The following is a 13,100-nucleotide window of genomic DNA, read 5'->3' as shown; positions in this document are numbered from 1 at the left end:
CGATTTGGCATCTATTTTAGAAATAAGGGACAAATTTAGAAAGTAATATAGCTATATCCCATTTATTAATTCAACAAATATGTATAGCCAATGTTGTGCAATTCTACTTTAAGGCACTAGTAATATGGAGTCTGCCATAACGTCAGAGAACTTTTACAAGTTGGTAATTGCATAGTACATTTTAATCAGAGCTACAGAGAAAGAAAGGCAGAGAGTTTATTTCCAACATTGAAATAAGCAAAATGTGAGCAAATGAGAGAATCCAGTCAAGAAAAAAATTAGAGGAATGATAGGAATTTGAAATAGATGGAAGATACAGAAAGAAGGACTGCTTCTCAACTCTCCTATCTTCCACAATGATCAGAGGAATTAAATAGATAAAATAATATTAAATAACACTATTTTCATTTAACATTTATGCTATGTAAAGGCATACTCTTCCCTGGCCATGGTAAACTTTCAGATTAGTAAAGCAAACAGCAAATAATGTATTCAAGATTTCCTTCTCTAAACCTTAAATGGCATGAATGAAAACCATACACCGAACACAAAGAATAATATATGTCATCATTCTCTTTTTCATGTCCTTGATATGATAGGTTCTAACAATAATCCTGAATTAACTGGTAAGTTTTCAATATATGTGTTCAATTACTATTATCTATATTTAACACTAGCCTGTTGATATCATTCACTTTAAAGTGTCTCAGCCTAGAGAATATTTGCCAGTATATCATGGGTTTCTATGTTTAGTTTTTATACATTTTTACTGTATGCAATAAATTAGGTGTATTGTTTTCCTCACACATGATTGCATTGCAATTCAAAGACCTTGGCAGCACTTTAGAATTACAACGAAATCATCATGAGGACCAGATATTCATTGCCTTATTTCCCTAAGCTATCACTAAACCATGCCAAGTAGAAGGGAGAATACACATAAATACTTATATTAAATTTTATTTCAGATTAACTCTGTGGATGTATGGATAAAATGGTGAGCTAGGATATAAGACTGAGAGGTAAATGAGCAAACCCATAGTGAACATCATACCAAACAACCAGAAGCTGAAAGGTTTTCCTCTAAGAACTCTAACACAGCAAGGATTCCTGGTCTCAGTACTCATATTCAACATAGGATTGGAAGTCCTACTCTGAGTCCTTAGGCAAGAGAAAGAAATAAGAAGAATCCAAATTTGGAAGGAGGTAGTTAAATTATTTCTGTTGACTAATATATCTTATATTTCTGTTTCTTATATGATCAGAAACAGAAAGACTTAACCAAAAATTCTTAGAACTGGTAAATAAATTCAGTAAAGTTGTAGGATATAAAATTAACATACAAAAATAAGTAACATTTCTACATGCAAACAACACACTGGCTGAAAAAAGATATCAAGAAAGTATTCCTACATATGATGACATCAGGAATAAAGATTACCTAGGAATCAGTTTAAGGAGATAAAATATCTCTACAGGAAAAACTACAAAACACTGATCAAAAGAAATTGTAGAGAATACAAACAAATGGAAAGATATCCTATGCTTATGGAAATCATCTGAACAGACATTTCTCAAAAGAAGACATACAAATCATCATGTAGAAGCTATAAAAGTTGATCTGGTAGGAGTAAAAAAAGAACAGAGGATACCAAAAGCTTATAAGGGTTGGAGGTTGGGGTGGGACAAAGAGAGTAATAATTAATCAGAATAATTAATATTATTAAAATGACCATATTGCTAAAACCAATCTACAGATTTAATACAATCCTTACTGACATACCAATGACGAATGTCATTGGAACAAAAATATTAAAATTTGGATGGAACCACAAAAAACCCTGAATAGCCAAATAAATACTGACCCAAGAAACAATAGGAAAGAAAACAAAAAACAAAAAGACAAATCAGGATGCATCATACCTGACTGAAAAATATACTGCAAAACTATACTACCCCAAACGGCATGACAAGGCATAAAAACAGACACATTGACCTATGAAACGAAATATAAAACCAAGACACTAGGCAGTGCCTATGGCTCAAAGGGGTAGGGTGCTGGCCCCATATGCCAGAGGTGGCAGGTTCAAACCCAGCCCCGGCCAAAGGAAAAAAAGAAAAAAAAAACAAGACATTATTCCTCAATTCTGTAGCCATCTAATTTTTACAAAGTACAAAGACACTAATAACAGTGGGAAAAGGACAGAAACTTCAATAAATGATGTTGGGAAAACTGGATAATGATACGCAGAAGAATGTACCTGGACTCCCACCTCTCACACTACATAATAGTCAACTCAAAATTGACCAAAGACCTAAATGTAAGGCCAGAATCTATAAAACTACTAAACAAAAACATAGGGAGAAAACTTCATGACATTGATCTGGGAAAAGATTTTAATGAGAAGAACTCAAAAGCATAGACAACAAAAGCAAAAATAAATAGGATTATATCACACTAAAAATCTTCCACACAAAAAGGAAAAAATCAACAGAGTAAAAATATAACTTATAATGGGGAAAGATATTTGCAAACAATCTCACAAGGGATCAATATCCAAAACACACAAAGAACTTCAATATCTCAAAAGTCAAAAAGCAAACAATCCACTTAAATATGGGAAATCATCTGAACAGACATTTCTCAAAAGAAGACATACAAATCATCAACAAATATCTGAAAATGGGCTCAACTTCACTAATCATTCCACCAGGGCATTGTGAATTAAAACTCAGTGAAGTATCATCTTACCCCACTTCAGATGGCAATTATGAAAAAGGCAGAAAACAAATGCTGGTGGAGAAAGAAGAGGGTTTATGCCCTTGGTGGAATTGTAAAGTACCACAGTCACTATGGAGATCAATATGGAGGTGCCTCAAAAAAATAACAAATAGGATTATGATATGATTCAGCAATCTCAGTGTATTGAAAGACATCTGCAGCCCCATGATTGTTGCAGCACTATTAACCATAGCCAAAGTATGAAATCAGGCTAGGTATCTACTAACAGATGAATGGATAATGAAACTATGATATCTATACAAAATGGAATACTATTCATAAAAAAAATGTGAATTAATCTTATCATTAACAGCAAAGTGAATGGAATTGGAATTCGCTATGTTAAGGGAAACATGAAAGGAACAGAAAGTTAAACACCGCATGTTGTCCCTCATATAGAAGCTATAAAAGTTGATCTTGTAGGAGTAAAAAGAACAGAGGACACCAGAGGCTGATAAGGATTGGAGGTTGGGGTGGGACAAGGAGAGTTATGTTAAAGAATAAAAAATTAGAGCTAGATAGAATAAGTTCTGTTTCTCTACTCTCTTACAGAATGACTATAGTTAACCATAAATTATTATATAATTTCAAATAGCTCGAAGGAAGGTATTAACTGTTACCAGCACAAAGAAAAGATAATGTTTTAGATGATGGCTATGCCAGTGTATCACTGTGAACTAATTATATGTATCAAAAATCACTGTGTACCTCATAAATATGCACAATCATTCGTCAAATTTTAAAAATTGCATTGATTTTAAAAAGAAAGAACAGTAAAAATGAACAAACTTTGGTAATGTTTTAATTTGTAAGTAGATGTACACAGTCAAATTAAAAAATATATTTTATGTTTTCTGAAAAATATCAAGAAAGAGACATGTAGATTACCTTTTTTCAGTGTTACTTCAGTGAATATCTCTGGTAAATCTGGAATTTTAAAAGTGTGGTAATTATTTTCATTTCTTATTGTTTAAATGCAAAAAATCGGGATGTTAATAATTTTGATAAAATCATCAGGATAATTGTTTTAACTTTTATAAATTTAAGAAAAGAAAAATGATTTTAAAATGATAGGGTATTCCTCATTCTTCCTTACCAGAACAAAATCATGAATTGCTTAGAGAATTAAGTGATAGCAGATAAGGTGTATTTCTGTTTTCTTTCTTTATTTTTTTTTCACTTTTTTTTTTTTTCAATATTAGGGATTCATTGAGGGTACAATAAGCCAGGTTACATTGATTGCAATTGTTAGGCAAAGTCCCTCTTCCTTTCTATGCAGACATTCAGTCACTCCAAACATCTTTCTGGGAGTTAAAATTTCCATAGATCATCCTCAGAAGTGTAAAGTCACTTTCTTCTTCCAATAATTTATAGAAATTTGCCTCTTGCAATTATTAGTGCTACTTGATATATATCATCATGTAAGATAATATTTAGAAATAAACATATCCTACATCAAGCACACAGAATGAATTCAGTGTGAGTTTAAAATGACTTGCTTTTCTTCCAGAGGCTTAAGGGACCCTGGGATACATGCAGATTTGGCTTCCCTGGAGTTAATTCCTTAAGCCATTTCTCTGAAGCTATACACCCCGTGAAGCCTGAGATCAAAGGGCATGCCACCCTTCCTCAGAGATACATGCCAGAGGGTTGACGTATGTTAACAACATATTGTCAGAGGTCTGTAAGTGCTCTGCCCTGAGGGAAAGACACAGTCATTACTTCATACTGTGTAAACTGAGTGAATGCTTGAAGATATTCTTCCATTAGCTCTGTTCCCCTGTGGCTACTTTCTTCTTTGTGATCTTTATTTAGATACCTGCTCAGAAATTAGTCAGTGTTTAGAAGAGGTTTACTGCAAAGTGATTGTATTGATATGATAACAAAATATTTCCTTTCAAGTTAATTTCAGATAGGTAAAATAAGATAATGACGAAACTCACAGATGATAGATTAAGTGTGTACGTAACTAAAAAAGTATTAAATCAAAACCCTGAATAAAGATTTTCGCTACACGCCATCCCATCTCATGTAGTCTGTTTCTTGACTTAATAATTACAGGAGCAAGTTTACATCCACGGCAAAACTGCTGTTCGTTTACGTCTCTGGTCACGCAACACATCATTAAACCTGTATTTGTGTGACTGTTGCAGTCTTTGAGTTCTGTATTCCTGCTATTTTCAAATTTTAGAAATTTTGAAAATAACTAAATTTTATGCACAATAATAAAGATATATATTGAATTTACAGAAAATGGTTAAAATTATTATGTTTGTCAATTTAATTAAACAATGAATGCAATTGCCATAGTTTAAGAAGTTATAGAAAATATGTTAAGAACCACTTAGTGGCTTATGGGAAAATAGTATTGATACTGGAATTTCCTCTTCAGTGCGTTCTTAGTCTCGGTGATTCCAAGAATGAATCCACAGACCACAGATCAGTGGTAAGACATTATTTATTTAGAGAAAAGAAAAGAATACAAAAACACCAAAGCTCCTGGCAGACAGAAAAAAAAAACCCAAGTGGGTGGGCATGGGGGGGAAAGCTGTCTCTCTCTCCCTCTCTCTGTCTCTCTTTCTCTCCGTCTGTCCCCAGGCTGTCTGTCTTGGGGTATATATTGTCACATGGGTTCCTTGTATATGAGGCCAGGCAATGAATGGATGCAGACCTTTCCACAGGGGCAAGGTGAATGAGTGCATTAATGAATGAATATAGTCCCTTCCACTGGGGCAAGGCGAATGAATGTAGGAAGCCTAGGAAACTTACATGAAATTGACCTAGGCATAGGAAATGGAGTCAGAAGTGCAAAGGGAAGGAACACCAAGGTGCCAGTGTCTCCCCAGCAGTTGTCTGGCCCCTCTGGCTGTTAGAGCCTCCGGTGGGGTGGAAGGCTCTACCCTCCAGCCTGCTGGTTGCTCTGCCAGCTGCCGTGGCACCAACACCTCCGAGGAGGCGGCCTGGTCCTCCAGGTCAGCTCGGCTGAGCTGGCTGGGGCACCACCTGTCCTGTATTAGTATAATTTACAAAATGTAAAGCTTCGAGTTATGCAAGCAAAGGCAAGATGGGCCACTCACTGGGCTAAAGTAAATTTTGACACACCTCAGTTTGTAGATTATCTTAATATGAATTATAAAAAAAGGAAATGTTTTTCCTGGCATTATGTAAGAGTGAGAGAATATAATGTTAGAAATAAATGCCACTTCAAGTCAAATACATTTCCAGATAAAACTTGTGAATGAAACTCACTATGCTGATTGTGTGCCAATCCCTCTTTTGGTATCTTAGGGATGTTGTCATTAATTGCGAGAGTGTTGCAATGCTTCTTAAACATATGGACATCATTTGCCTTCATTCATGTTGCTTTAGATAATGACCAAAGTGTAGAATTTATACATCTCAAATTGTATTTTTCACATTGGTTTCTAACAATAAAAAATGATGAATGAAAAAAAGTATGAAGTATTTTTTAACCTGGGGATACTTTTGCCATTCATCATTTGGCAATATCTATTAAATCTATGAAATATGCCTTAGAAGTATGCCCAGATGAGAGTGATATAACAAGTCTTAGGATATTCTAATGCCAGAAAATGATTTAAATACTTAGATGAGGGCAATGCTAAAATTTACATTAATTATTATAATGTCTTAAAATTATTTCAAATGTTATTTTTTTATTTTTCCCAATTATCCAAAATCTAGTTTATTATCTCCTTATTTGAAATGATCTTTTAACTGTATTTTAAATAAATTAATTACTTCATTAAACTTTAAGTTTGTTAAAGAAATAGCAAATTACCACTGTGTCCCAGACAATGTTATAAATCTTAATGTGTTAGAGAGGAGTTGACTTTGTACTCCTGTGACTATTGTGAAAGGCTTTTGGGGATTCTCACTATTTATCTGGTGGAAATGTACGAATCACAATCAGTTGACATGATTGTCTACCACAAGTACATCTTCCCTAACATGGGTAATTGTCCAAGTCAGTCTAGCATAGCTTCAAGCAAAGACTGCAGGGTGGATTATTATAGGTCATTTCCAAGCATCACTGGGATATGACATTTGCAAACCAGGAAAGATTTCAGGTCTACCTTATGTTCACATACATATGAAACTGAAGTCTTGCCATTCTATTACCACTAGCATCAGACTTGTCACACAGGCTTCCTCACACACTCGCAAATTTTTACTGCAAATGCAGAATCATCATGTTATAAATTTGAATTTCTTTTTGCTCTCCTTTTGGAGTTGTTTACTCTGGTGTCCTTAGGAGAGGCCTAATTATCTTAAGGATGTAGCATGTCTATAATTAGTTAGGCAATTCCTTCTTTGCCTTCCCATAGAACTTTTTCAAAAAATTAATCACATACTTTAACACAACAGTTGGTAATTACTTTTTCAAGTGTCTTTCTTAACAAGGACGACAGGGTCTCTTCAAGAGAGGAGTCCTTTCTAATTAATCTTAGTACCCTTGATTCTTACTTCAATTCCTGGAATATTATAATTTTGCACTAAATGTTTGGCTAGTCATTTTATTAATGGATTATGTATTTAAACATTAATAAAATTCTGATAGAAGTTCAATGATTATGAGCCAACTGTATGATTCCCTGATGCCATATATTTTGGTGAAAGTTTGGAGGTTTTGGCTTCTGTTTATTGTGTAAGATATATAGTTCCTACTCAATGTTCACGATAGTAATGAGAATTAGATGAAAGAATAGAATACTAAATTATTTTTATGATGTGATAAAATGTAATGCCTAGAAAATGTAGTGAATATTAACTATTTCAGCATTTCTGGTTCTGCTGAAATTTGATCACATTGTTAAAATGTCTGACACAGGGCTGGTGGCACCCCAGCTCAGGATGCTCTCGGTGCAGGGGAGGACTTGCTGGGCCTTCTGCATCTCAGCCCTGGTGGGTGTTGGTGCAGCAGGTTGAGGGGAGGCAAGGGCTGGAAAACCCAGTGGAGCAGAGAGGGACTAGCACTCTGGAAGCCGCAGGTCCCTACCAGCCCGTGCTGCTGCTGGAGTCAACTTTACTTTCCCCTTGCTGGGAGGGGGGACTTGGGATGAAGGGGAGTGCTGCAGGTGTGATGCTGCACTCTGGGCGGCGCATACACAGCTTCTGGAGCTGGGAGTGGCCACAGCCTGTGCAGGGTTCCTCCATTCAGGGTGAAAGGAAATCCCAATTTCCTAGGCCTGGTAAATTTCAGGAAGGGAATGCACTGACATTTTGTCCCTAGAGGAAGGAACTGTATCTATTCATTAATCAACATAGTCATTAACCTTGCCCCAACGGAAGGGATGTATCCATTCATTTGTTAGGATATACCTCTAAACAAATGACCCAGGGGGAAATTTTTTCCCACTGGGGTTTTTCCCTCTGCCAGGAGTTCTGCTGTTTTTTTCTCAGTATTCTTTTCGGTAAAATAAACCCTGACTTACCACTGATCTGTAGTCTGTGGATTCATTCTTTCAATCCCAAAAACAAGGACTGATTCAAGAAGAAATTTTGGCTTCTGTTTATTGTGTAAAACATATTGTTTCTGGGAGGTGCCTCTTGTTCAGTGGATAGGGCACCGGCCCCATATACCCTGAGGGTGGCAGATTCTAACCAGGCCCTGGCCAAAATGCAAACAAAAAAATAGCCAGGTGTTGTGGCAGGCACCTGTAGTCCCACTTACTTCGGAGGCTGAGGCAAGAGAATCACCTAAGGCCTGGAGTTAGAGGCTGCTGTGAGCTGTGTGATGCCATGGCACTGTACTGAGAGTGATAAAGTGAGACTCTGTCTCTACAAAGAAAAAAAAATGTTCCTACTCAATGTTCATAATAGTAATGATAATTAGACAAAAGAATACTAAATTATTTTTATAGTTTGATAAAATATAATACCGTAAAATGTAGTGTATATTAACTATTTTAGAATTTTCTTGTTTTGTTGAGATCTGGTCATATTGTTAAAATGTCTTTTAATTACAATGATTAGGTGTGATCTCAATCAAGTTGAGTACAGATACAGTATCCCCCATACTGACATCACAGTTAAACTTTAACTGTGTAAATATCCTTGAGAAATTTAAAAACTGTTTAACAACTCCTATTGTGAACCTATGGACTTGTCAGAGAACAAAGTCTATCGGGAATATTTTTCTGTTTATTTGAATCAATCTCTTCTGTTGAATTATTATCCTACCTTGCTCCTTTTTCTGCTACTTTCTATAGCACCACAAAGAATCATTCTGATCAAGGTTGAGTTCTGCCTGATCTGAAAAGAGATAGGATATAATTCAATAATATTTCCTTCACGTCCAACCCAATATGTGAGTCACTCTAGAGGCTATGGCAGAGGTTCCACAAGGGAGTGTTGAAAGCTATGTTAGATGGATCTTTTTTGATTCCAAAGAAAGAAGTACTAAACACCAGGGCAATCAGTCCAAAGCATTTGTTAGGAAAACTTAAGAGTTCAGCAGCATATTTTCTCAACAGATAGTGTGAAGAAAGAAATGTTTTATGCAGCTATACCTGCAAGAAGGGCTTCTCATAAAAACTTCACACCCTGGTTAAAGGCTATGGCTAGTCTCTTTCAATGTTATAGTCAGAAAGCTAAACACCTTTATCAGTACCTGGGCATGAGGAAGGCTTGGGTTCCTGCCTACTGGGAAAATCAGACAGACCTATCTGAATCATGGAGTAGTCAAGGCACCCATGTTCCTCCATACGCACAAAAGAAAAAGCAGGGAAACATGGTCCCGAAAGAGCTCACCAATGAATGCTGTCCATGAGGGAGTTTTTAGCCAGTAAACAAATAACTGTATCAGATGGAACACTCTCTTTACTCACCTAATCTGGCCCCCAGTGACTTTTTTCTTTATCCAAAGATAAATATTGAAAGGAAGACATTTTGGTGGCATTCAGGACATCAAGGTTAATACGACGATTGCTCTGATAGCCATTTCAAAAAAAGAGTTCCAAAATTGCTTTGAAGGGTGGACTAGGCTCTAGAATTGGTGTATAGCTTCCCCAGGGGAGTACTTTGAAGGTTACCACAGTAATACTAAGGAATGAGGTTTATAGCACTTTTTGTAGGCCGAGTTCATAAATGTAATTGTCAGATCATGTACAACATAGCAGACCAAAATATTTACTGTAAAAACTAGAACAGGAACCTGAGCACAGTTGTCCAGGAATACATTTGCAATAACTGTTGTCATGGAAGAAGCAGATCTGGATTTTTCAAAGAGAAAAATTCCAAATTCCAGTAGCCAATGGAATTTCAACAAGTTTCTGCTACATTATTCTTGTCACATTAATCAAAGATCAACTCGGGCGGCGCCTGTGGCTCAAGGAGTAGGGCGCCAGTCCCATATGCCGGAGGTGGCGGGTTCAAACCCAGCCCCGGCCAAAAAAAAAAAAAAATCACACACACACAAAAAAAGATCAACTAGTTAGACTATAGTAACCATGTTTGAGATTCGTAAGAAATATACTAGAAGCTCTGACCCAAAGGACTGTAACAACTTGTCAACATACAGAGGTGGTCAACATAGAAACCAGGCCTATGATACTGATACGCACATGTAGTGCATGTATAGTCTATGAAAATTAGGTCAACTTAAGGAGGTGGTGATTTGGGGAGGTAGTCAACCATGGACGTTCTATTGTATATAATACTTTGTTGTTCTCTGCCAGAGTGAAAGTACCACTTCATTATCAACAAAGTATCTTTAAGACCTTTCTTTCTATTCTTTTGTAAGTCTTGCGTGAATAAACATACAAACCAAAAGAAATAAATTCAAATTTATTTTTAAATTGTTGGGTGGTTTGAGATGAGTATGTTGATTGCTATTTTTTTATTCCTAAAGTGTTTTGTTTTAAAATTGTAAGTTCCTTAAGCACATTTATGTTGTAAAAAAATCTTAATATAGGTTCAAATAAAATCTTTTTTTTCAGAAAATGTGTTAGCAACTTTCTGCCACATCAGCAAATTCATAGTAATCTGCCTGATAGTTATCTATGTCAGGGAAGACCTACAATGGACAAGTGCTTTTTATTATGCAGTAAGTCATTAGTGTCTATGTTTTTGAAAACTCACAATATCTAAACGTATTTCACATTTGTTTGAAAAAAAATTTTTTTTGAGACATAGTCTCACTATGTCACCCTCAGCAAAGTGCTGTGGCGTCACAGCTCACAGCAACCTCCAATGCTTGGGCTTCAGCGATTCTCTTGACTCAGCCTCCCAAGTAGCTAGGACTACAGGCACCTGCCACAACACCCGGCTATTTGTTTGTTGCAGTTGTCTTTGATGTTTAGCTGGCCTGGGTGGGGCTTGAACCTGCCAGCCCCAGTGTGTGTGGCCGGTGCCCTAGCTGCTGAGCTACAGGCGCTGAGCCTTGTTTGAAATTTTTGAACAATGAAGATAAGACTTTTCTCTAATCAAGATGAGAAAGAGAGACAGAGACATTGATATGAAGCAAATATATATATATCAAAATTTCTTTTTTTGATATATATATATCAAATATATATATATATATATACACACATATATAATCACATAATTTGGGCTAAGTTAACTTAAGGAGAGTCAGAGTCATATGATCAATTCCTGGCTATATTTTTTTAAAGTCTCATATAAATTAAATTTTAAACCCACATATTGATTGGAGTTTCTACTCAATCCCTCCTTACCTCATGCTGTCAAGTGGTATGGGAGGATCACTGGATAGGAGGGACATTTTCTGTAATCTTATACTGTTTTACTCTACTGTGTCTCTGTCCTTCACTTCTACTTATCTCTTCTGCAATTCCTAGGGAAGAGAAAACTGATAGTTTTTTAGCTACAATTAATTAACACTCTCCTCTATTTCTTTTCTCTCTTTTTTCTTTTTTTTGACAATTGGAAAAAATAATTTGAGAATACTACTACTGTGGGTAAAATTTTATTTTTTTGTTTAAGACAGAATCTCAATTTAAAAAAAAAAAGAAAAAGAAAAAAGAGACAGGAGTAATAAAGAATGTCATGCCCTTGGCTTATTAGCTCACAACAACCTGAAACTCTTGATTAAAAGTGATCCCCCAGGTAATTGAAATCTCTGAATATAGAACCCAGCTCTATGAACATCTACAAAATTGTATGATGGCCATTGCACCCAATGTTACAGTCGTGGTTGGGGAATTAGTTGGAGCACGGCTTATTGCTCATGCAGGTTCTCTTTTTAATTTGGCGAAACACACAGCTTCTACAGTTCAGATTCTTGGAGCAGAAAAGGCACTCTTCAGAGCCCTCAAGTCTAGACAAGATACGCCTAAATATGGTCTCATTTATCATGCTTCACTTGTAGGCCAGACAAGCCCAAAACATAAAGGAAACATTTCTCGCATGCTGGCAGCCAAAACTGTCCTGTCTATCCGTTATGATGCATTTGGTGAGGATTCCAGTTCTGCAATGGGAGTTGAGAACAGAGCCAAATTAAAGCTAGATTGAGAACTTTGGAAGATAGAGGGATAAGAAAAATAAGTGGAACAGGAAAGGCATTAGCAAAAGCAGAAAAATATGAACATAAAAGTGAAGTGAAGACTTATGATCCTTCTGGTGACTCCACACTTCCAACCTATTCTAAAAAATGCAAAATAGAACAGGTAGATAAAGAGGATGAAATTACTGAAAAAAAAAAAAAGCCAAAAAATCCAAGATTAAAATTAAAGTTGAGGGGGGGAGGAGACAAGATGGCTGACTGAAGCCAGCTTTCCACAGAGGCTCCCGTCCAGTAGGAGAGTTAAAGGACAAAAATTCAGCAAGTAACCTGGTGGATTTGAGCTGCACTAAGAGAGAAGGTTGAAGAACGCATGTCAACCCCGCGGAGGCGAGCTGTGACCACAAGGATACAAACAAAAGGTACAAAATCCATCACCAAGCCAATGGGTGTCCCCTCCCCCATGAGAATGGCTCAGAGTGCCCCACAAACAATCAGACAGAGTTCAAAGGTCCTCGCACTACACTCCATGGGAAAGACCCTCTAAAAACTGGACCTACCTCCCCTACTAGGGTGCCACGGCATCCTCCTGCCAGGCATAAAACTGTATAAACTGTATATAGACTCTACCTGGAATTCTGAGCTCCCAGCGCTCCCCTTCACTCACACTGGGGTCTGGAGGCCAGTCACGGTTGGCGGAGAGGGGACCGCACTGGAGTGGCAGTTCCCTGAGGCACAGAGCGACAGCCGTCTTTTGGTGACAATACAGCCAGGCATAAAACTGTGTAAAGCTGTGTGTGTTCTCTGCCCGCAACCCCAGGCTCCCAGCGC

At 36.7% G+C, this 13,100-nt stretch overlaps 1 pseudogene; it reads left to right on the top strand.

Moving 5' to 3' along the window:
• Positions 1-12,503, top strand: part of LOC128596425 (nucleolar protein 58-like) — a 30,681-nt pseudogene extending 18,178 nt beyond the window's left edge.
• Positions 12,504-13,100: the final 597 nt, after the last annotated feature.

This window comes from Nycticebus coucang, chromosome 10 (genome assembly GCF_027406575.1).
Source record: "Nycticebus coucang isolate mNycCou1 chromosome 10, mNycCou1.pri, whole genome shotgun sequence".
Classification (NCBI taxonomy): Eukaryota; Metazoa; Chordata; class Mammalia; order Primates; family Lorisidae; genus Nycticebus; species Nycticebus coucang.
The sequence above is the reverse complement of the archived record's forward strand: the minus strand, read 5'-3'. Positions and strand labels throughout refer to the sequence as shown.